The sequence below is a fragment of the Myotis yumanensis genome, unplaced genomic scaffold (assembly GCF_028538775.1).
Source record: "Myotis yumanensis isolate MYYU_CA2020_CCGP unplaced genomic scaffold, mMyoYum1.0.hap1 SCAF_10, whole genome shotgun sequence".
NCBI classification, from domain to species: domain Eukaryota; kingdom Metazoa; phylum Chordata; class Mammalia; order Chiroptera; family Vespertilionidae; genus Myotis; species Myotis yumanensis.
In genome coordinates, this window is record NW_027223761.1 from 34,615,619 (window position 1) to 34,637,096 (window position 21,478).

Here is a 21,478-nt window from a genome sequence, read left to right on the forward strand (position 1 = left end):
ATATGCAGGATAGTCTTAGGCGACCCCTGTGAAAGGGTCGTTCGACCGCCAAAGGGGTCTCGACCCACAAGTTGAGAACCGCTGCCTAAAGTCAACTGAGCCCAACTTTCTCAAAAGCTTATCAGAACCTTTCAGGCCAGACTGAAGTTGAACAGAGAATTACCCAAACACAAAACACAAATGACAAGTAAGAACAAAGTGGCACTCACCAGCCCGGCTGTGCTCTGAATCAGCCGTGCTTCATTAAAGAGGCAGGCAAACTTTTGCATTTGCTTTTATTTTATCTTTTATAAAGGCTGAGGTAGAATTTGACCTTTCTGACCTTTCTGAGCTGACTATGAATTGGAAACAAGCTCAATTTAAAAGACAGCATCAATGTATGACTCCTCACCATTTCATTTTTTTTAAATATATTTTTACTGATTTCAGAGAAGAAGGGAGAGGGAGAGAGAGAGATAGAAACATCAATGATGAGACAGAATCACTGATTGGCTGCCTCCTGCATGCCCTCTACTGGGGATGGAGGCCGCAACCCGGGTATGTGCCCTTGACTGGAATCAAACCTGGTACCCTTCAGTTCGCAGGCCAACGCTCTATTCATTGAGCCAAACCAGCTAGGGCATCATCATTTCATTTTGTTTCCTTCTTTTTCCTAGTCCACCCAGTCTATTTTTAGACTTTTATCAGAACTTCCAATGATTCCTCATAAACCTATAGTGGAAAAAAAAGTCTAGTTTCAGTCTCATTTTCTCAAATCCCTCAGCTAGCCAATACCAATTGATGCAGGAACAGAAGAGTTAGCCAATACGTGAAAACACATCACACTTGATTTTACTTTTTTAACATCAAAAAAGTCCATAAACTCACAAACAAAACAGAAAGCAGCAGTGAGCACCTACCCCGCACAGACAGGGACCCCAACCCGTGTCTGCTCCAACTTAGGAACTCAGACAAGTGGAAGCTGCTCAAAAAAGAGAAGAATAAATCTAAGTTGCAGCAGATCCATTACACTGGGAGACAACCACTTCATGTTTCTCCCTTACTTTTAAAAATATTTAATAGAACAGTTATCAAGTTGATTTTGAAGTTGGTAGGACCAGACTGAAACACTGCAAAAGGACCACCCCCCCCCCCCCCAACCCCCAGCCCCGACAAAGACCCTGTGTATAAGGAAATAAATTGTGAGCAAAAGCAAGAGACAGACCAGAGCTCAGGCGGCTGGCACAAGCTTGTGCTCTCTCCTCTCCCCTTCCCTCCTCCCTCCCCTCCCTTCCTTTCTCTCTGTTTCTCAACTGGGTGAACAAAACAAAAGGAGTTGACACTTTAGCTATACATATGGACTCCAGAGCTCTCTGCCTAATGTCAGCTTGCCTGCCCACAAGTTTGAAGATTCACTGGAACACTAAAGCTCCTTGAAATGTTGCCATGCGTCTGCTGGAGCCTTTCGGCAGACGCAGCCTGCCACCTTCCCTGGCTGAGTTGTGCAGGGCTGCTCAGCAGACCAGGGCATGCCAGTGTAGCCTGACATTCAGATCAAGACCACAAATTATAACCAGTTTCAGTAAATTGACTCGAGTGCCTTTGTTCCTCAGACATACATCTTCCTACAGCTTACAAATGCAGGCAGCAGAACCTAACCACCAACGAGACTAGAGCCAGCACTGGGAAAGGAAGTTATTGAAGCCTGGATTTCCTGCTTTTGCTTGTAGCCAAGAACTATGAGGCTTGTAGTGGTTTCAGGAACTGACTCATCTAATGATTCATGGATAAGATACTGCTTTTAATATGTTTCTGACCCGGCAGCTCAAGAACTTCAAAACCAATCTGAACCTGTGCTTCACTCTTATTTGCAAATGAACAGTCACAAGCACAATAAACAGGAGGACAAGAGTTAATGAAACAATGAAAACATCACACCAGGGGCAGGAAGAGTGGAATGTGACTATCACATGGGAAGCCATGAGCAAAAGCCTAATCCGTGGGCTGTGACTTGACAGCGTCCAAACTTCCCAACAGTGGATAACAGGTGGGATAAGGCTTATTTTTAGATGTCATTCCCCTAGATGTAAAAATAGATTTAGCACAGCAATATTTTAATTCAGGAGCATCTGGGGTTGTGACTCTAAATACCCAAGATGTAAAGAAGCGTGTAGCTCCAGATTTAACTGCTATAGCTGCAAACCAGAGAGAGTGCAGGGTTAACCCGCTAATGAGTAATGGACAATAAAGGGCTGGCAGTGGAACTCATTCTCTTAACTCATCCTCTAAGGAAGACTGCAATTCGGTTATTTCCACTCATCTTCAGACCATTCTTCTCCCCTCTCCCCCACCTACATGCTCACACGAATACACATACACACACACACACACACACACACACACACTCACACAGAGTCCTGAAGAGCAAAGCTCTCTAAGAGTACAAAGTCAGGAGCTAATGTCCCCATGAATTCATTCATCAATAAGAAGTCAGGGGGGGGGAAGTTTTCAATCCTCCCTCATCCGCTGATCCTTGGGTCTTTCCTGCCCCCTAATATAGGACATTTGGCATAGGCCCAGTTTTGTGTGGTTTTTTTTTTTGGGGGGGGGGGGGGGGCTTTCAAAGTGTTGACAGGTTTCAACATAAGCCCAGTGGCACAGAGGGAAAGAGGGTAAAGAAAACAAAAAATGTAGGCTGGTTGGGAGGTGGGGGTGGAGGAAGCAATGAGAACAGTTGACCAGGCAGGGCCAAAGTGCAGGGCTGGCTGGCAGGCGCTGCTAGGCTGGGCTCCTCAACTGATTTACTGACATGACGTCAGTGGCTCCAGTCCAGCCTTTTCCTTGGTAGTTTTTACCACATGCCTCCTGAAGCCTCCACTCTGCTAGGGAGCCACAGGACCACAATGAAAATTCCCTTTGTGAAATCAAGTTTACCTCGGGGCACAGAGGCCAGTCTGTGAATTACAGGCTCCTCACCCTCTGTGCCCACCAAGAAAAAGGGAGGGAATAAACCCCCACAATATTGTACTTTCCTTAATACAGAGGAACCGTTAAATGAAGCTAACTGCCTTAAAAAAAATAATTTTTTTTTTAAGTCTAAGGGCCATGGGAGGGGCGCAAAATTTCACAGTCCAGGACACTAATGAACTTCTCAGGGATGTCATGAATGATGATAATTTCAGGACTATTCACTCATTCTGTTGTGAGGCTGTACTGGGTGGACTGTGAATGCATAGGGCTTTGTTTCACCTCCACCGACAACAAAAAGTATTACTGAAGTGGAAACCCCAGGCCTGAACAGGACCTCTGAACAAAGTATTGCAGCAGCTTATCTTTAAAATGAGTTTTTCGTTGTTGCTGTTTTTTGGGTTTTGCCTAAGTGCATATTCTGGGATGCACCAACATGGGCGTAAAACAATATCCAAGAAGCAAAGACAGGAATTACTAAAAGTAAGTCTAATAGCAGACTTGTTAAACAAAAAATACTCATTTTAGACTTATAGGCATTTTATTGTATACCCACAACAGCATAACAGCTGTGTTTCCTGTAAGACTCCACGGCACAAATAAAACTATAGACCTTTAAAAAAAATTTTAGCTGCCCGACCACAGTGGCTCAGTTGTTGAGGGTCAACCTATGAACCAGAAGATCACGGTTTGCTTCCAGTCAGGGCACATGCCTGTGTTATGGGCTCGATCCCCAGTGAGAGACGTGCAGGAGGCAGCCAATCAATATTTCTATCTCTCTCCCTCTCTCTTCCTCTCTAAAGCCAATAAAAATATTTTTAATTAGCTAATAAAAATAATGTATTAGTGATAAATTCTTCAAATGACTAGAAAATTAAATATACTCTATTTTAAACACTTCAGGAGAGGAAGGTATAACACTTAAGTATTTACTCAAACAGATGTGTGCAAATGACCCCAACAATGTCATCAAACTACACTTTGCCGTCTGCATGGCTCCGAGAGGTAATAAGAAATTTCTCACCTTCTGGTTATTTAAACAAGGGGTAGAACAAGCATCACTAAAGTCTTCTGTGAAGCCTAAGTTATCATGAGGTTTGGCCTTTGAGGTGGGAGTCAAACCATGAACTGTCCATGGGGAATTCTTCAATTTGGCCTTTTTCTTAAGAGAAAGTGTGCAAGGAAACAAGTGTGCAAAGACAGGAATTACTAAAAGCAAGTCTAATAGCAACATTACAACAGATACATTATGCTTGTTCTAACCCCTGTTGCAGTAGTCAGGCAGGTGGCACACTTGTTTCATGCTGGCCCGGTTGACTCTCGTTTGCCACTTCCATGCCTGTGCTTGTCATCTTGTCCTTTTCTCTCTTAAGAAAAAGGCCAAATTGAAGAATTCCCCATGGACAGTTCATGGTTTGACTCCCACCTCAAAGGCCAAACCTCATGATAACTTAGGCTTCACAGAAGACTTTAGTGATGCTTGTCTACCCCTTGTTTAAATGGAAGGCCCGCTTAGAATTCATCCTGTGCCGCCTGGACCAGCTGCTGTCCCTCTGGTCTGGGCCAACCACCTCTTCCTGGGTTGCAGTTATAACGAAGACTTTTTAGATAAAGTGATGGAAATGGCTGACGGAATTGGAGTGGAAAACCTGCCGTTTACTACCAGAAGTGAATTAATGAAAAAGCATCAAAGCTAAGGCAGAAGATGCATCACATTTTCATTATCAGCTACAGGCCAGTAGGGAGGCCAGGATGAATGTAGCTTTGACCACAGAAGCTCTCTTAAGACCCCTGGTATTACCAACATGTAGGAAAGAGGTAGCTGGAATGAAAGTGGCATTTTAAAAGGTCTCATTCTCCCAGGAGCTATCATTGTAAAAGTATTCATGAATATTTATGTATTTATAAATCCTGTATTTTTATTCTCAGTTGTAAATATCAAACTTTTTGTTTAAATGATCTTTTTTTTTTAATGTTGATGTAATAATGGCAGGTCATGGATTTTACACTTTGGATTTCTCAACCATGTACTTTAAGTGTGATTCTGGTTTTATGGTGTTTTTCCTCGCATTGAGGCAAGCCAGATCCCTTATTTCCAATTTCTATCTGAAGTTTACACTGTCCACATAATCCACTGTCACACACACTCATCTTTTTGTAATGAGGTGAGAGTGAGAATCAAACCATAGGCTTCAGGTGCCCACCAGCTCATGGGAAGAGGCAGCCTACAAAAGAGCATCTGATCTTACGGTAAAACTGACAAAAGATTCCATAGTTGGATCCAGGCAGCCAGTTGGTCTGCAGTAAAGGTCACTCCCAGCTGCTGAGTAAAGGTCACTTATTTTTTCTGGAGGGAGCCTTAGGCTCTTGTCTTCTCCTAGACTTGAGGAACTGCCGAGCACAGAGCCCCTCAAGAAATTCTTGATTGCAGTGCAGCTCTGCTCTGAAATTCTGGTATTAATTTCCCCCTTTTAGTTAATGTATCTGTTCTTTATCCCTTTCCCGTTCCTCTTTTTTATTTAATATCCACCATTAAGTACTTGGATTGTATTGTACTCAGGCTTAAATACTTAGAGAGGGACATCACTTAGGAGGCAGCCAATCACAGTAGGATTCACTCATCATGGTGCTTGGTCCTGGGGACAGTAGTGAATAAGACAGTGGATCCTACTTTAGCTTAACCTAACTGATAAAGCCAGGTACTTGAACACCCAGAAGTGGTAAAGAGGAGAGCCGGCTGTAGGAGCATGGTGTCTGGTGGCAGAGAAGAGGGACGACTCTTGCCATGGCTTAAGGCTATGACCAGGCTGCAAACCTTGGATGGGTCTCATCTTTGTGCAGCTTTTAGCTCTCATCTCTAGTGACCACTAGGGTGGACCAAAGTTGGAAGAAACAGAATCTCTGACCTATAATCTTGAACAAGCCACTTCTCTCCTCCAGCCTTACCTGGAAAATAGAGATCATAGAAATATCTACCACCAGAACTATGGCAAGGATTAAGACCAAGCATAAGCTTAATGAGCCTTAGCCTCTTCTTTTCCTCAAATGTAGCCTATCCTCTTTCATTTTGATTATCTGTACAAATCTGTGAGGCTTCAAAAACAGAATTATAAGGTGGAAAAAATAACAATAAAAAGAGTATTCTAGCTAATAAATGAAAAAGGAATGAGAGAATTGGAATATTACAAGTGACACATAGGAAATAAAAGACATAAGCAGAAATCATAAATCAATGACTGCTAATATCACAAAGATGAGGCAACTACACATTAGGGGCCTCCTGGTGGAACGCTAGTTATAAAATATTCCTGTCCAAAAAAATAAATAAATAAATAACCTGAATCAGATCAAGCTTCTAGATCTAAATCCCCATTTATAGGAAATTCAGAAGATAGAATATGATAAACAGGACATGGGAATGCAACTGCAAAATTCAAAATGAGGAAAACTCTACAAGAGAAACAATGAGGCTTTTTAAATAACAAATCAACTGCAAGAAAGAAAAAAAAAAGGCAAGAGGAGAGGCCTTAAAAGATTTTTAAGAAACATATTAACCAAATATAACCTGTTGATCTTGTCTGGAACCTGAACTGAACAAACCAACTGTGGGAAAACATTTATGAGACAATCAAAGAAATTTTAACAGCAACTAGGTATTTGATATTAAGGAATTATTAAAATGTTCCTATGATATTGTACTTGGTGGTGGTTGTTTTTTTAAGAATCATATTTTTAAAAATACGTACCAAAAAAAATTACAGATGAAGTGGTATTACATTTGGGAGAGGAGATGGGGTTTAGAAGAAACAATAATAGCCATGATTTTATGACGACTGCTAAGTGATGGTGGTCCCATGGGGGCTCATTACCCTCTACTGTGCTGAATTTTTCCATAATAAAACTTGTGAAAACCTAAAATTAAAAGTAGACAGCAATCCTGGCCCCCTCCTTCAAAGAGAGAGAAAGATGCTATGGGAAGAGGCATTTGGCACTCAAATTCATGGCTGCTGGGGAACGGTAATCGCAATCATAATCACATCAGCAGCTAACATTTATGGGACACTTGCTCTCTGCCAGGCATGTGCTGGCCCTCAGTTAACCCACAAGGAAGACAATGCTATGTCCATTTTACAGGTAAGGATACTGAGGTTCAGAAAAATTAAAGAGGATCCTCAAGGACAAACAGACAAGTGGGTGGAATGTGGGTGACTCCACAAATTTATGAGAAACAGAATGAGTTCTGTCTTTTCAAAATAGTAGCAACTTTTAAGAGGGCTGGTAATGCTATAATCCAAAAGAGCCAATGCTCTCCAGTGTTAAAGAGAGCAGGGTTGAGAAGTGCCGCTTTACTGATGACCATTTTTGGTGAAACTCGGGGAGCTGCAGAGGCAGGCTCTAAAATCTCAAAGTGATAAGAGCGGAGGAGAAAGTATGAAAAGTGGAGGGCACGCGTACAACTGTGTGTGTAAAAACATGAAGGCAAAAATAGTCTGAAGGAAAAGGGAGAAAAATAACAGAGCAGGAAATCCAGCTTAAAACTGAACCCAAAGGAGAAAGATGGAAAAAAGCAAATAAAGGAGCTCCTGTCAGGCTAGTCCAGTCTAGTTGGGACAAACCCTCAGGATCTTGGATGGAGAAACAAAGGGCAGAGGAAGCAGGAGACTTCAGAATGCGGGTTGGGGGAGCAAACAGAGATACTCACTGTGGGCCACTTACCATATTTCCTCACATTTCACTTTAAACTCACACTCTGGAGGTATTATTATTTTCTTCATTTTTCAGATGAGGAAATGGAGTCCCAAAGAGATTAAAATATTTTACCTGCTATCACAGCCAATAAGCAGAACTCAGGTCTGACTTCAAAGCCATGCTTTCAGGCTACTTTACTAAATATATCAAGCACTAGAGAACTATACAAAGTTAGGTCAACACCAAAATGGCCAATAGCAGAAAGTCAGTGGAGAAAGTCTAAGAAAGGGACCCGTCCTGAGAAGGAGGGGAATACGCGGGCACAAGTCCCAGAGTGACCAGAGCTGGGTGGACAGAAGAAAAGACAGTAGCAACCAGCCCACTGCCTTCCACGAAACACCAGCCACCGTGATGTCAACCCCATTAGCAATCCCATTTCAAAGCCCCTAATGCCTTTTTTTAGAGGCCTGATTATCAAGGGCTCTGAGGAAGCAGTTAACTCCTTTCTACCCGGCGCCCCTACCACTGCCCATCACATATCACAGCCTAAGACAGAGCCCAAGACACCTGGGTGGCAAGGACAGAAATTCACCCCATCTCTTAGGTTCCCAGCACTCCCACTATCATGGAGTGAAGTCAAGGTCATATGCCTAAACCCTACCCGCAGCGTGAGTCATTTCCATATCCAAACCTTCCTGGAGGTAGAGGGGGCTAACTTATTCTGACAGCCTGCCAACAGAGCACATTCCAAAGAAAAACCAGATAAACTGGTAGGTCCAGTTCCAAGCTTCAAAACCACATCAGCCCCCAACCCCTACACACACACACACACACACACACACACACCCCTATAAAGCAGCCTGGATCAACCCAGCCCCCTCATTAGTAGTAGGCTTACCCTCACATTTTCTTTTTTTTTTTTTTAATATATTTTATTGATTTTTTACAGAGAGGACGGGAGAGATAGTTAGAAACATCGATGAGAGAGAAACATCGATCAGCTGCCTCCTGCACATCTCCCACTGGGGATGTGCCCGCAACCCAGGTACATGCCCTTGACCGGAATCGAACCTGGGACCTTTCAGTCCACAGGCCGACGCTCTATCCACTGAGCCAAACCGGTTTCGGCACCCTCACATTTTCAATGGCTAGTACAACCAATCTGAGAGGTGAAGGGTATTACAGTCTTTGACATCTGAACCCAAAAGGGAAAGGTGAATCTTGCCCCTTCTCAGGAAGATGAATGACTAGAGTGGGAAAAGCTTGACTGAGTCACACCCAGAGTTTTAGAACCTTAGCCACATGTTTGTTCTGAAGATAGAGTAAAATGGGTCACCAAGAACACAAAATACTTTGTGCTTTTTGTGCTTTGTGTACCTTTGTGTACTTGGCCTTTTCTGGACAGATACTCCAAGTGAGGGGAAGTCTACCTTTGTTTCAATGTCATAATCAATCTTAAATCCATTCAATGACACAATAAAACCGAGGTGACTTAATAAACAGACTTCTGTTAGCCTGGCAGCTGTGAAGTCACACAATCTAGGAACTGGCTTTAAATCTGGCCCTGTCACACAGGCTGTGGGACCTGGGGCAGATTACTAAACCTCTCTGAGCTTCACTTTCTTCAACTAAAAATGGAGCTCTTAGGTTCCAAAAAAAAAAGGTAATGCTGAAGAATGGGCATAAGGCAGAATATGACCTATAAGCCTTCCTTTCTTATCCAAACTCTCCCAGAGTGGCCCAAGGAATTAGTGCCACTAAAAGAAAAGTTATGGCGTGAACTCAGAAGACTTGCACCTCCTCCACAATATCTAGTTTGGGGAGGATAGTGCAGGGTGGTGGATGGGATGACTCAGATAACAAGGTAATTCTCCAAGACTTTTCTGCCTAAGGCACTCACATTTTATCTCTTTAATCTAAAACTCAGCTCAAAAGCAGGCTAGAGGGGCAGATGGCCCATAAGTATCATTTTCCCAGAAAGGGAAACCAAAGATTTTCAAACAATTTGCCCAAAGTCCCAGGGAAAGCCAATAGCAGAGGCTGTCCAACAAAGCCTTGCTTCCCCACCGTTGGAAGTGGAGGACCTAGATCCCAGTCCCTAGAGGACTTTCAAAGGCCTTCTCCCAAATGAACTGCCCCAACAAGGAAACAGTTCTCCAGGCGCTCAACAGCAAAGCCCAGATGCCACTGTATCAGCAACACTTTCCCATGGTTTATTGCTTAAACCATGGATAAAATAACTCAATACATAGTGGTATCAAGAGATCCACCTGGAACTGAGGCATGCTGTTACAATTACGTTTGGTTTTAGGCAAAGTAATAAAATTTCTTTAATTCCTAAAATCCCACTCCATTTCCCCTGCCGTATGTATTCAGGCACACCATCGGGCATCTTTACACAGTCTCCCAAAGAACACAGATAAGCGAGTTTGAAACCAAAGACAGTCAAGAGCGCTGAGACCACAGGTTCAACATCATCATCAGAAATGCCCCAAATTCCAATTACAAACCTTTCAAAATTCCACTGGGAAAAGCTTCCTAAATTACACTTTGCTAGTCAAAAAGGAAATGAACCGATGCTGAATCATTCCTATGAATGATGAGAAAAAAAATATTTTTTTCATACGTTAGGAATTGATCCTCAGAATAGCTGAGGATTCTGAACAATTCGGTTGAAACTAGCACATGTTTATAGGACAAGTTGTTCTCTGAAATTCCCTTCTGTTGTAGCTCCAGGCTCACAACAGCATGGGACACTCCTTCAAGAATAATACTGTCAAGAGCTCAACACCAGGCCACTACAAAGGCCTCCTGCCCGGATTTTCTCTCCATTCTGCTTAATTAAAGGGAGCCAGCCAGTTTCCTCAACAGTTTCCTATTAGTAGAATGACCATGTAGTTTACCGTCGACCGGACATTTGAGAGTAAAGGGGGGCGCTAATTATTAAGGATTACGCCGAGACAAGAAGCCTAAGCCAGGCCTGTTCCAGGCAAGCCTCTACACAGCCACAAGGAACAGTAAAGACAACCCTTTCGAAAATGCAAATGGATAAAAAATGCCACAAACAGACATTATGAGGGAGACAGCATCTGGTGGGAGGACAGAGGAACCAGAAAGACCAAGTTGAAATTAAGAAAAAGCCGGGCAGAGCGCAGCCTGAAATGTGAGGTATAAATTAACCTGACTCTGAGTTTCCTTTTGCCCCCATCTTAAATCAGTTTATAAATCAGATTCAATAGTTGACTTGTGGTCTCATGATCTAGTTTGTTCTTCATGACTTTAGTTTTTGGACTGTTTAAAGCAGTGGTTCTCAACCTTCCTAATGCCGCGACCCTTTATACAGTTCCTCATGTTGTGGTGACCCCCAACCATAAAATTATTTTCGTTGCTACTTCATAACTGTAATTTTGCTACTGTTATGAATCTTAATGTAAATATCTGATATGCAAGATGTATTTAGGCAACCCCTGTGAAAGGGTCATTTGACCCCCAAAGGGGTCGCGACTCACAGGTTGAGAACCGTTGGTTTAAAGTAAAAGCTACACGGGTGGTTAGCACAGTCAACATCTATCACTAAGGAGAGAGTCATTCCACACCATTAGAATCATTCTTTGTAAAGAAAAAAAAAGCTCCCATTTTACATATATATTTTAAATCAACCTTTCTTCCTTCTTCAGCTAGCTGCCTCCAAAAACCCCTACCCCCAACAAGTTCACTCATTCCTCAGTAATTTTTAACTTAAAGACTGGGAAACCACATTAGTTCTACATATTGTGTTAAGAGACAATAGATGTGTTCTCCAGCCCTGGCTCAGAACCATCTTAAGTACTCAAAGCAATAGCAGGGAGTGGCCCGGGTCGACAAAGGAGGGGACGCTGACCCACACTGAAGTGTAGCTGGGGATCTAAGCAGACCTACAGCCCACTTAAGGCTTCCAAGTGAAAAAGTAGGTCTCTACCCACTCTACCCAGGGTACTAACCCAAGTAGACACTCATCTTAGATTAACAAACATGCTCTTACATATGCAAATACATTGGCAAAGGGCGGGGCTACCATTCGCATAAAAGTGTTAATTATTATGTAAATTATGTTTAAGACCCAAAGCAAAGAGCCTGCTGGGAGTGGCAAAGCAAAGACTTAATTCCTGAGCTTGGAGTACCTACTTGGAGGAGCAGGGTGGCTGGGGGTTTTAATAGCAGCCACAATGAGCTAGCTTTTAACTAAACTTTACCACAACGCTTCTAGATAGATAACGTCATCCCCATTTTCCAGATGACGAAACTGAGGGCACAGACAAGTGAAGGAGCAGCTTGCACTAAGCAGGTATTAAGAAGTGCAGGAGCCATAGCCGGTTTGGCTCAGTGGACAGATAGAGCTTTGGCCCGGGTTCGATTCTCGGTTGCAGGCTTGATCCCTGGCCCTTGTCGGGGCGCCTGTGGGATGCAACCAAAGGATGTGTCTCTCTCACGTGGGTGTTTCTCTCTGTCTCGCCCCTCCCTTCCACTCTCTCTAAAGGTGAGGTGGCTCCTCTCTGCCTCTAGTTCTCTCTCCCACTTGAAGCTTAATGCCCTCACACCACCAACAGAAAGGAACTCCTCAAGGGTGCTGCCAGCAGGCCCAGGGCTCTAAGCACAATTTCTCTGTAAAGTGTTCCTTTCAACCACCTTAGAGAAGAACTTTTAGAACCCAATCCCAAAGTTAGGAGCACGGTTCCTAAGTAAGAACCTAAGAAAACGGTTTCCTTTTGCGTAGATGAAGGTACATCAAACCCACTTTTTCAGAAGCATTTCCATTTGATTCGTACTACGATTTGGCAAAGAATGACCTCAAATATGATGTATTTACTGATGGATTTCCTCCACTTTATCAACAGGGGAAGTGTGGTTCAAAGTGATTAATGGTCCAGGACTTTATGGGATGCACCAGCCTCCCCTGGATTTCAGTCCATTTGCCTGAGACCTCGGTTCTTCTAAGTAACTCCGCCTCAGCCCTGGGTGTTCCTCCAGAATCCCTGTCCAGGCTGACCTGGCAGGAAATCTGTGAAGATGTGGTAGGCAAGATAATATCTGAATTTGTCATTTACTGAACACTTACTAAATGTCAGGCATACAGGAGGCATTCTATCGGGATTTCCAAATGGGGACACCGAGGCTGAGAGAGGAGGTACAGTCAAACCTCGATTCTTGAACGTCTCCCATTTCGAACAATTCAGTTCTCAACCAAGTTGTCCACAGGAAAAAAAAAAATGTCTTGGTTGTCAAGCCAAAACTTCAGTTTTCAGCCTGACAACCCTTTCATGCTGATACCTCAGCATGACAGAAGGTGTCTCACAGGCAACAAAGGAGAGAATGCTTTTATTGCTGGTGAAATTGATGATTAGCACAATTTTAAAACATAAAGAGTGTTAATGTTGCTAAGGGTGTGAAAGTGTTCACAAAACAACAATCACAGGCACTTGAATAGGTAGAAAAACTGTTGACTGGATAAAGAAAAAGTAGTATTTCTGAGGTAGTGATATATGAAAAATTTGTTTAAGGCTAGTATGGGGTGGTTTGATATATTTAAGAAAAGAAGTGTTTATTTATAAACAGTACATTAGACATGTATTGTATATAAGAAAGGTTAAAACAGAGAATCATTTGGGGGTCTGGGATGGATTAATTCAATGTATATTATTTCTAATGGGGAAAAAATGATTCCGTTTTTGAGCAAATCACTTCTCGAACAGCCTTCCAGAAGGAATTAAGTTCGAGAAAGGAGGTCCAATGTAATTTGACCGAGGCCACAGAACTAGTAAGTGGCTGAGCCAAGAGTCCGAATAAGGTGCCCAGCCGGTGTGCTCAGTGGTTGAGCCTCGACCCATGAACCAAGAGGTAACTGGTTCGATTCCCAGTCAGGGCATATGTCCAGGTTGCTAGCTCCATCTCCAGTAGGGGATGTGCAGGAGATAGCCCATCAGTGATGTTTCTCTCTCATGGGTGTTTCTATCTCTCTGTCCCTGTCCCTTCCTCTCTCTCTCTCTAAAATCAATAAAACCTATTTTTTTAAAAATATTGTTGCACCTACCCAGTTTGGCTCAGTGGATAAAGCGTTGGCCTGCAAACTGAAGGGTTTCGGGTTCAATTCTGGTCAAGGGCACATACATCGGTTGCAGGCTCAATCCCTGGCCCTGGTCAGGGCACGTGTGGTGGCAACCTATTAATGAGTCTCTCTCACATTGATGTTTCTCTCTCTGTCTTTCCCCCTCCCTTCCACTCTTTCTAAAAATCAATGGAAAAATATCCTCAGGTGAGGATTAATAAAATATACATACATACATACATATATATATATATATATATATATATATTAATGTTGTTGCAAAACAAACCATCCCAGAGTATTTCTGTATCACTTATAAATCATATTTTATGCATACTTAAACCTTTTAAGTATGTCAATCTTGTGCAGACATAAAGAGGAAAGTATAAGCAAAATAAACTGGATAAGACATACCTAAAACAACTTCTCAAGGAGACAAATATCCATGCTGCTCCACACACTATCGCCCCATGACAAAAGCATTCTGCATTTGTTCTACAAGCTTTGATGAGCATGTGCAACCACTTCATGGATGGTGACCATGGCCTGGTCAGTCAGAATTGAAGGATATGTTCAAATACGGGAAAAGTTTGCATCTTGGAACTCATGGAACATGGGATATACTGTTTCTCCACTGGACTGTGATGATCTCTTTACATGCCTGTTTTTCTTCCTGTAAATCTTACTGATCACCATTCATTGGCCATCTTTTACTTATCACCAAAACCCTGGCACACAGGAGCACCTGTAAATGTTTAAATGTCCAGGGGCAAGTAGAAGTAATATGCAGAACTGGGAGCATCTGGATTTCAAGGAATCCAAAGGTGGAGGAAAGAAAAAAGAAAGAATGAAAAGCCACATATGGTTTATCAGCAGCGGGTTCATCTCTGGGCTGCTGTCAGGATCACCCATCCTACCACCTCACTCTGCAGTGTCAAGGGATACCATCTAAGGAGCTCAGAGAGCAGCTGAGACAGCATCCCCACTACTCAAACAATAAAAACACCTCTACAAGCAGCCAGGTAAGAATTAGTCTTTAAACCCTTCCCCAGCAAGCCTGACACAGGCCTCTATTATCACATCTGGAAACAACTGCTACACTCCCAAGGGGTAACAGATGAAAGCTGAGCACAAAAAAGGTGGCTCTACACATTTTATTGCTTCTCACAATTGCGACCTCATTTTTGTGCAGTTGTAGCTTTAAAATCAACCAAGAACATCTTTGTGAATTCCATAAACATTCAGTATATGCATGCATATAAGTTCTTTGGTTAATCTCTTCCTGTCTCCTCTGCCCCAAAAAGAAAAAGGGGGAGGGGACATCTGTGATACTTTCAACAATAAAGGTAAATTAAAAATAAATAAAAACAAAAGATTCAGTATATGTTCTTTGGTACATCGCCTCACAAATATAGGGGGGAGGAAAATCCCAACTCAAGAGTTAGGAGGGATGGCCACATTTTATCTGATTCAATCTAAGGATAAAAATTAGAGTATCACCCTAGCCGGTTTGGCTCAATGGGTAGAGCGTTGCACCTCAAACTGAAGGATCCAGGGTTCAATTCCAGTCAAGGGCACGTTACCTGGGTTGCAGGCTCGATCCCTGGGCATGTGCAGGGGGTGGGGGGGAACCAATTGATGTGTCTCCCTCACATTGATGCTTCTTCTCTCTCTGTCTCTCCCCACCCCTTTCACTCTAAAAAAATCAATGGAAAACATCCTCGGGTGAGGATTAACAAAAAAATTAGAGTACCTAGGAGCAATGGTTCCCAATCAGAGGTGAACACCACAATAGGTTCTCTTAGAAAAACGGAAACATTGCGCCTCCCGCAGCCCTCCTAAGTCTTCAGGGGGGATGGCCAGGCTGTTGAGAGCTCCGTGGTGGCTGCCAAGCACAGCGTCAGGTGGGAACCACTGGTGTGGCAGAGGATCCGGGGGCAGGAGCAGAGCGAGGCTGCCCTGGGTTTGAGTCAGAACCATCCTGAATTAGCCATGTAAAAAGACCCAGGTACTGTCAATTACTAACCCCAAGTCAAAATCTGGGAAAGGTGAGGGGCCTGTTAAGTTGAAAGACAATGTGCAGGGAGGGTGGGTTGGGAAAGGGCAGACGGTCTTACCCTGGCTCCTCCAGCGCCTGGCACATACCAGGGACACCCAATATTTGCTGATAAGCACATGGTCATGTACATCATCAAATTTCCACAGAGCCACCTACTATGTGCAAAACATCTGAGTTGGCTCTGGCAACTTAATCAAGAGTTGTCACCCACCTGCCCCCCTCCCTCTATTCATAGTGGAACAGATTTTAGTTTTGCTTTAGCTTCACCTGGCCTCTGAGTTGAGGTTTCTAGAAACATTTCCATGTTTAACAATCCCTAGTCAGGAAGGAAGCTGACTCTTGCCTCCAAATCACAGATAACACATCCTCTGATATCCAGTTACGTAGATGCTAATCATTTTTACATATTATGATTAAGATAAAATTCAAAGGTAAAAGAAAATGGGGGACATATTTTTAATGCACAGCAAAACTAGAAATGTTTTATCAAAATAAGAACAATATCAGCCTTATCTCTCCAGTATTTAAAACAAAAGCAAATTTTGAATTATGGGAACTTCTTGGCTCTACCAGTATGAAATGCAACTAAGTAGTTTGTTTTCTGTTTTCCACTCAATGAAAATACCTGATGAGTTCTTCTAAGTGTCCCAGATTTCAAGACAGGGTGGGGGCTAGGGACTGATGGTTCCCCTAGCTGATGGTGCCCTTTCCCACTCTAACCACCATTGTCTCCCAAAGGCTTTCAGATGAAAAGGCAGAGAGGGAGAAAGGGCTGAAAGAGATTCCACCAAAGGAAGCATTGCTCACAATGGCTTCAATAGTTTTTGGAATCAGCTGGCCCCCATGACACCCCCGGCCATGGTGATGGGTGATCTGAAAATGAAGCATATCAAAATGCTATTGATAAGCTAAATTACCAGACAGCTTATCTGAGGCCCACATCCGCCATATGGTGCCCCAACTTCTGCCGCCTGTTGCTGCTGCAACAATAGGCACGCCTACCCAGAAAGCACCATCGGACAGAAGCCCAGCAGCAGTGGCATGCAGGCGGCTACTGTGTTTACATTTTATTTTGTGCTATTAACTCTGGGCCTCCCCCTATCCCAGGAGAGACTTCAAACACACACATATATTCAATGTCAAAAATAGGTGTTCCCTGCAGACACACGCAGGCACACTTCATGTGTGCGCGTGAATGGGTACACATCAGGTGAACAGAGAGAAAACCAGATGTCAACTTCAGAACTGGAGCTGCCTGGTGGGGGAGGGGGAGGTAAGCAGGCTCCCGGCTAGGGCTGCAAGCAGACAATGAGCTTTTCTCAAAACACTGGGGCGGGCGGGCCTTGGGGAGTGGCTATTTAAAACACTTGGCTCCTTTTATTTCACCACCATGGAAGTGAATTCGGCTCTGAAGTGCCAGAGCAAATGAAGTCATTTGGTTTCCGCGGGCTCCCTTTGCATTCTAGCAGTAGAAGTGAGGCCAGACGAGAGAGTTGGAGAGTAGGACGGTCCAGCCTTGTTCTTTCTTCCACTTAAAATCGATTCCACAGAGGATTTGGGGCCTGGGCTTCATTAACTTTTTTTTTCTTTGAAAAGACAGTAAGATCATAGGAAACCTAAAGGACATTGGACACTGGAATGAATGCTGTCAAAGACGACTCCCTTTACAAAATGCCATCAAGTCAAAGTGTAAAGACACCAGATAAGGAGATCAGCTTCTAAAGGCTTGGTTGGTATAAAAGATTAATGGTGGCTCTGTCAAATGAATTCATAAGATTTCTGCATTTCTTTCTACTTTCTACTCTCTCTAAAAAAGGTTCCTATCTTTGCAGACATGATATCCTTCATAGTAATAAACTATTCATTTCTTAGTTTACTATCTATTAGGCAAAGACACTGGTTTTCAGTTAGAGCTCAGAACACATAACATCTGGTGATGCAAAAATGCACAAGATGCAGGTCTGGATAGGTGCAAAGCTAAAAAGAAAAAACAGTGTTTCCTAATATTCAGATCTAGTTAACTATTACAGAAAGGCACTCATTTCATCCCCCAAATCTCCCACACCTAAGCAGACAACATTCTTGGATGAACTTTTCAAATTTTCTTAAACATTCTCAGTTTTAAAAAAACACACAACTCCTTTCAAGTTAAATTGAGATTGCACTTGAACTCTGTCCAAGAGCTGAGCTGAACTGAATTATGATAATTAGAAAGCTGTGCCTATAAAAAAAAAGCAGTGCAGTTCATGCATTTTTTTTAAAAGTTCATGCCAGAGAATATAAGTTCAATATGTTCTCACATAATTAACATTTCCCACCATTAGCAGCAGTTTTTCAGTTTATATATCAGTAAAAACAACAGCACTCGTCATTGTTGTATATTCCCAGTCAATAGTGTTTCAGTCACTTAACACATACATCTAAACCTGTCAGATGCCTAAAAGCAACCACAGATTTCCCACTGGAGACAACAGTGACTTAACTTATTCATCAATAAGCTGGATTTTTCTCTGAAACCCATTTTCCAGTGTTGGACCCTGTCCCTTAAACTAAAACTACTAATGAAATCCTAGGACAGAGCTTTAATTAATTAGTTTTTAAACTAATGTGAAAAAAAAAGGCAGAAAGCACTGCATCAGGGTAGTAAATATTGATTTTTTAAAAAAACTGGGGGAGGAGAGAGGGGCCCATAATACAGCCAGCATGGAGCCTTCCTTTGGTCGGCCACAAAAGCAGAAAAGACAGCCTCTTAGAACAACCCCCCGCCCAATCCAATCAGAAGAGAGACCAGTGGTTTCACAGTTAGCCAGGACTCCCAGACTATGGAAACTATTTTTTGAGAATCCTCCCAACCATGCAAAAAGTCAGTGAACAAAAGAACTTAAGCGCTGAGAGTGAGCCACCCTTTAAGGAAAACCATTCTGAAAACCTACCCCCTTCAGCACACCCGTTTGCTCTGACTAAAATAAAAAAAATACATATTTTAAAATTCTCTTATTCTGTACCACTACGCAGTCCAAATGTATCTGAAGAAATGGCTGAATTTCAACGGTGAGTGTAAATATGGGATAAGGTCAAAGAAGCTGGTGATGAGTATGTTACAGATTAAGGACTCTTCAACAGTTAAGAGCTTTGAAATAAAACAACATAAAAACCCACACAAAAACACTCCAGATATTTAGGTCCAAATATTCAAGCATTCAAAAAACTACCCCAGAATAGGGAAAGCCCCCAAACCTCCCAGATTTCATTTAAAAAAAATCCAGTAATCATAATACAAGGGGGGGGGGTCCCTAACTTGGTATTTGCCAAAAAGCCCAACCCTGAAACAGTAAGTGCTTAGCATGAACCTGTATTACTTGATGTTATCACCTTTGTGAATATGGAAGAATAAAATACATCACTGATACTGTTCAAACATGATTGGGATCTAATTTCAATGCCCAGGGTAATCTGTGTCTCCAACAGATAAAAAGAAAAAGCACCACACAGCTCTAAAAGATTATTCCAGCCATCGGTGAGTCCACAAGAGCTAAGCAGGGAAGTCTAAGTGTGTCGAAGGGCAAAAAGCTTACAATACTACACTTCCCTTACTGAGTTCAGAAGTAGAACATCAGTACTCTGCTGTTCCAGTCACTGAACTCTAAGGGGGAAACTGTCATGCCCGAATTTATCAACAGAAAGGTGGGCTCTGATTTTCCTACGGTTCGACAGAGAAAGCTGGACACTTGCTCTGGCCAGCATTCTTCAGTCTTAGGAGAAAACAGGCCCCCAAAATTTTATAACTAAACAGAACCAACCTCTAAGCATAGCTTTCACTGAGCAACATATTTTTTTTTCCTTTTGTAATCTCTTTATTAGAAACAAGACGAGGTGCCTAAAATACAAGCTTTAAAAGTGTTATCTACCTGCTATCTGTGTGTAAACATGGTCATCTTATGTACACTAGATCATACATGCAGTTATTTGCACCAACCTTCTGAGTGATAAAACACAACAATTTTCATTTGAGTATAATTATGCTCACAATTAACAGGTAACAACACATGAGATTAGAGAAGAGTAATCCCACAAGTGTGCAGGCTCTTTTACAACCCCTGTGTGTGAGAGATATCCATCCATTTCTGCAGCAACAGATCTTAAAATATTGTTAATGGCACAGCTCATTTCTTCAGAGACCTATATAAACAACGTTTGGGACCTACATTCTCTAACTGTCCCTGTACACATTTTTTTTACTGAAATGTGACAATAAATATGATCTAGACACAGATGACAGAACACTGCAAGTTATATACTTTCCAAATTTCCCCCTTAAGAAATGCCCTCTTATACTTGTTGTTCTGTATTGTCAGAGCCAGCACAATTCAAAATTGTTTACAAATGACTGAAGTGCAAGCAACAAAAACACAGAACACTGGTTTTCCTTATGACCTGCTTGTCCTTTTTCTAAATAAAAGGGATGCCAGTCCCCAAAGTGAGTGTATGAATATAGAATCCATGCTGTGTAAAGCAAAAGAGGGGTAGAGAAAAGGGGAACAGAGGAGAAAGCTGGCTTCCCCCAGGCTGTACCCCCATCCCAACTCTCCCTTATGTTTAATTAGTTCACTGCTGCGGAGCACACACACATTGTACCACAATGCAAGAAAGCACCTCTCGGTGAGAAATTCATTTCAATCTGGCTCAAACTAAGCTAGGTTGCCCTCCTCTTTAAATTAAATTTTATTAAGTATATGTCATGGTGAGTCCTGGTTTATGTTTTGGGAAAAGAAAAAAAAATCTCTAATAATCTCTCAGGCATATTCTCTGGAGTTCTATTTGCTACCTTACAAAAGATCACACAGAGGAGGACTCTAAACAAAGATTCTTACCTATAATATATTTTTTCCTCTCAGTGTCAGGGCAAAATGTCATACTGGTTTTGCTTCAAAGTTGTAAAAAAAAAGAAAGAAAAGAAAAGATATTCTAATATTCCCCCTAAAACTGTGGATCAAATAATAGTTATCATTTAAGTAAAAATAAAATGGTCTGCCTTGGCACTTTCATACCACCAGCAAGAACCAGTAATGGATACTGCTTATCAGTCCATTTTTTTATGCCAACAACAAATAAAAGAATTGTAAACTCTGTTTAAAACCTGAAACCTGAGAGTTCAGCAGAGTTACACATACAAAGAAACGCTAAACAAAAATATCTGTGACCATTTATGGAAATAGTGAGATTAGAAAAATAAGCCTTTCCCCGGAAAAAAAAATTATCAACAATTCAAAACCTCGATGTTGACAAAGGTTCAACTAATCCATTTGTCTTTCCTGAGTCACTCTGTAATTAGTTCTACCGTTTCCTTCTAAAGAGGAAAGATTCTTACCAAAGTTGGATCTAAGTCTGGCCCCGTATAAGCATTCAAATGTGATTGGGCCCAAAGATCCTATTTACAGAAGGGCACAGACCCAACTGTGGAAGGGTGAAGCAGCACTGGGCACAACCTGAAGGCTGTTCCCAACCACTGCCTCCAGAGTACCCTAGCCGAGGAGCCCCCCGTGGATAAGACACAAGCAAGATCCATGGCAGACTCAGAAAAGGAACCACTCCCCACACTGACCATGAAGGGAGACCAGGTCTTCCTGAAGGGATCTGTCTACTCAGGCAACCACCTGCAGGCACCCAGCACACCACAAATGAGCAGACCACCTAAACTTCCA

At 42.4% G+C, this 21,478-nt stretch overlaps 1 protein-coding gene across 12 annotated transcripts in view; it reads right to left on the reverse strand.

The window, feature by feature from the left end:
• TEAD1 (TEA domain transcription factor 1) overlaps window positions 1-21,478 on the reverse strand; it is a 265,123-nt gene that overhangs the window by 241,765 nt on the left and 1,880 nt on the right. The gene's annotated exons all lie outside the window — the stretch shown is intronic.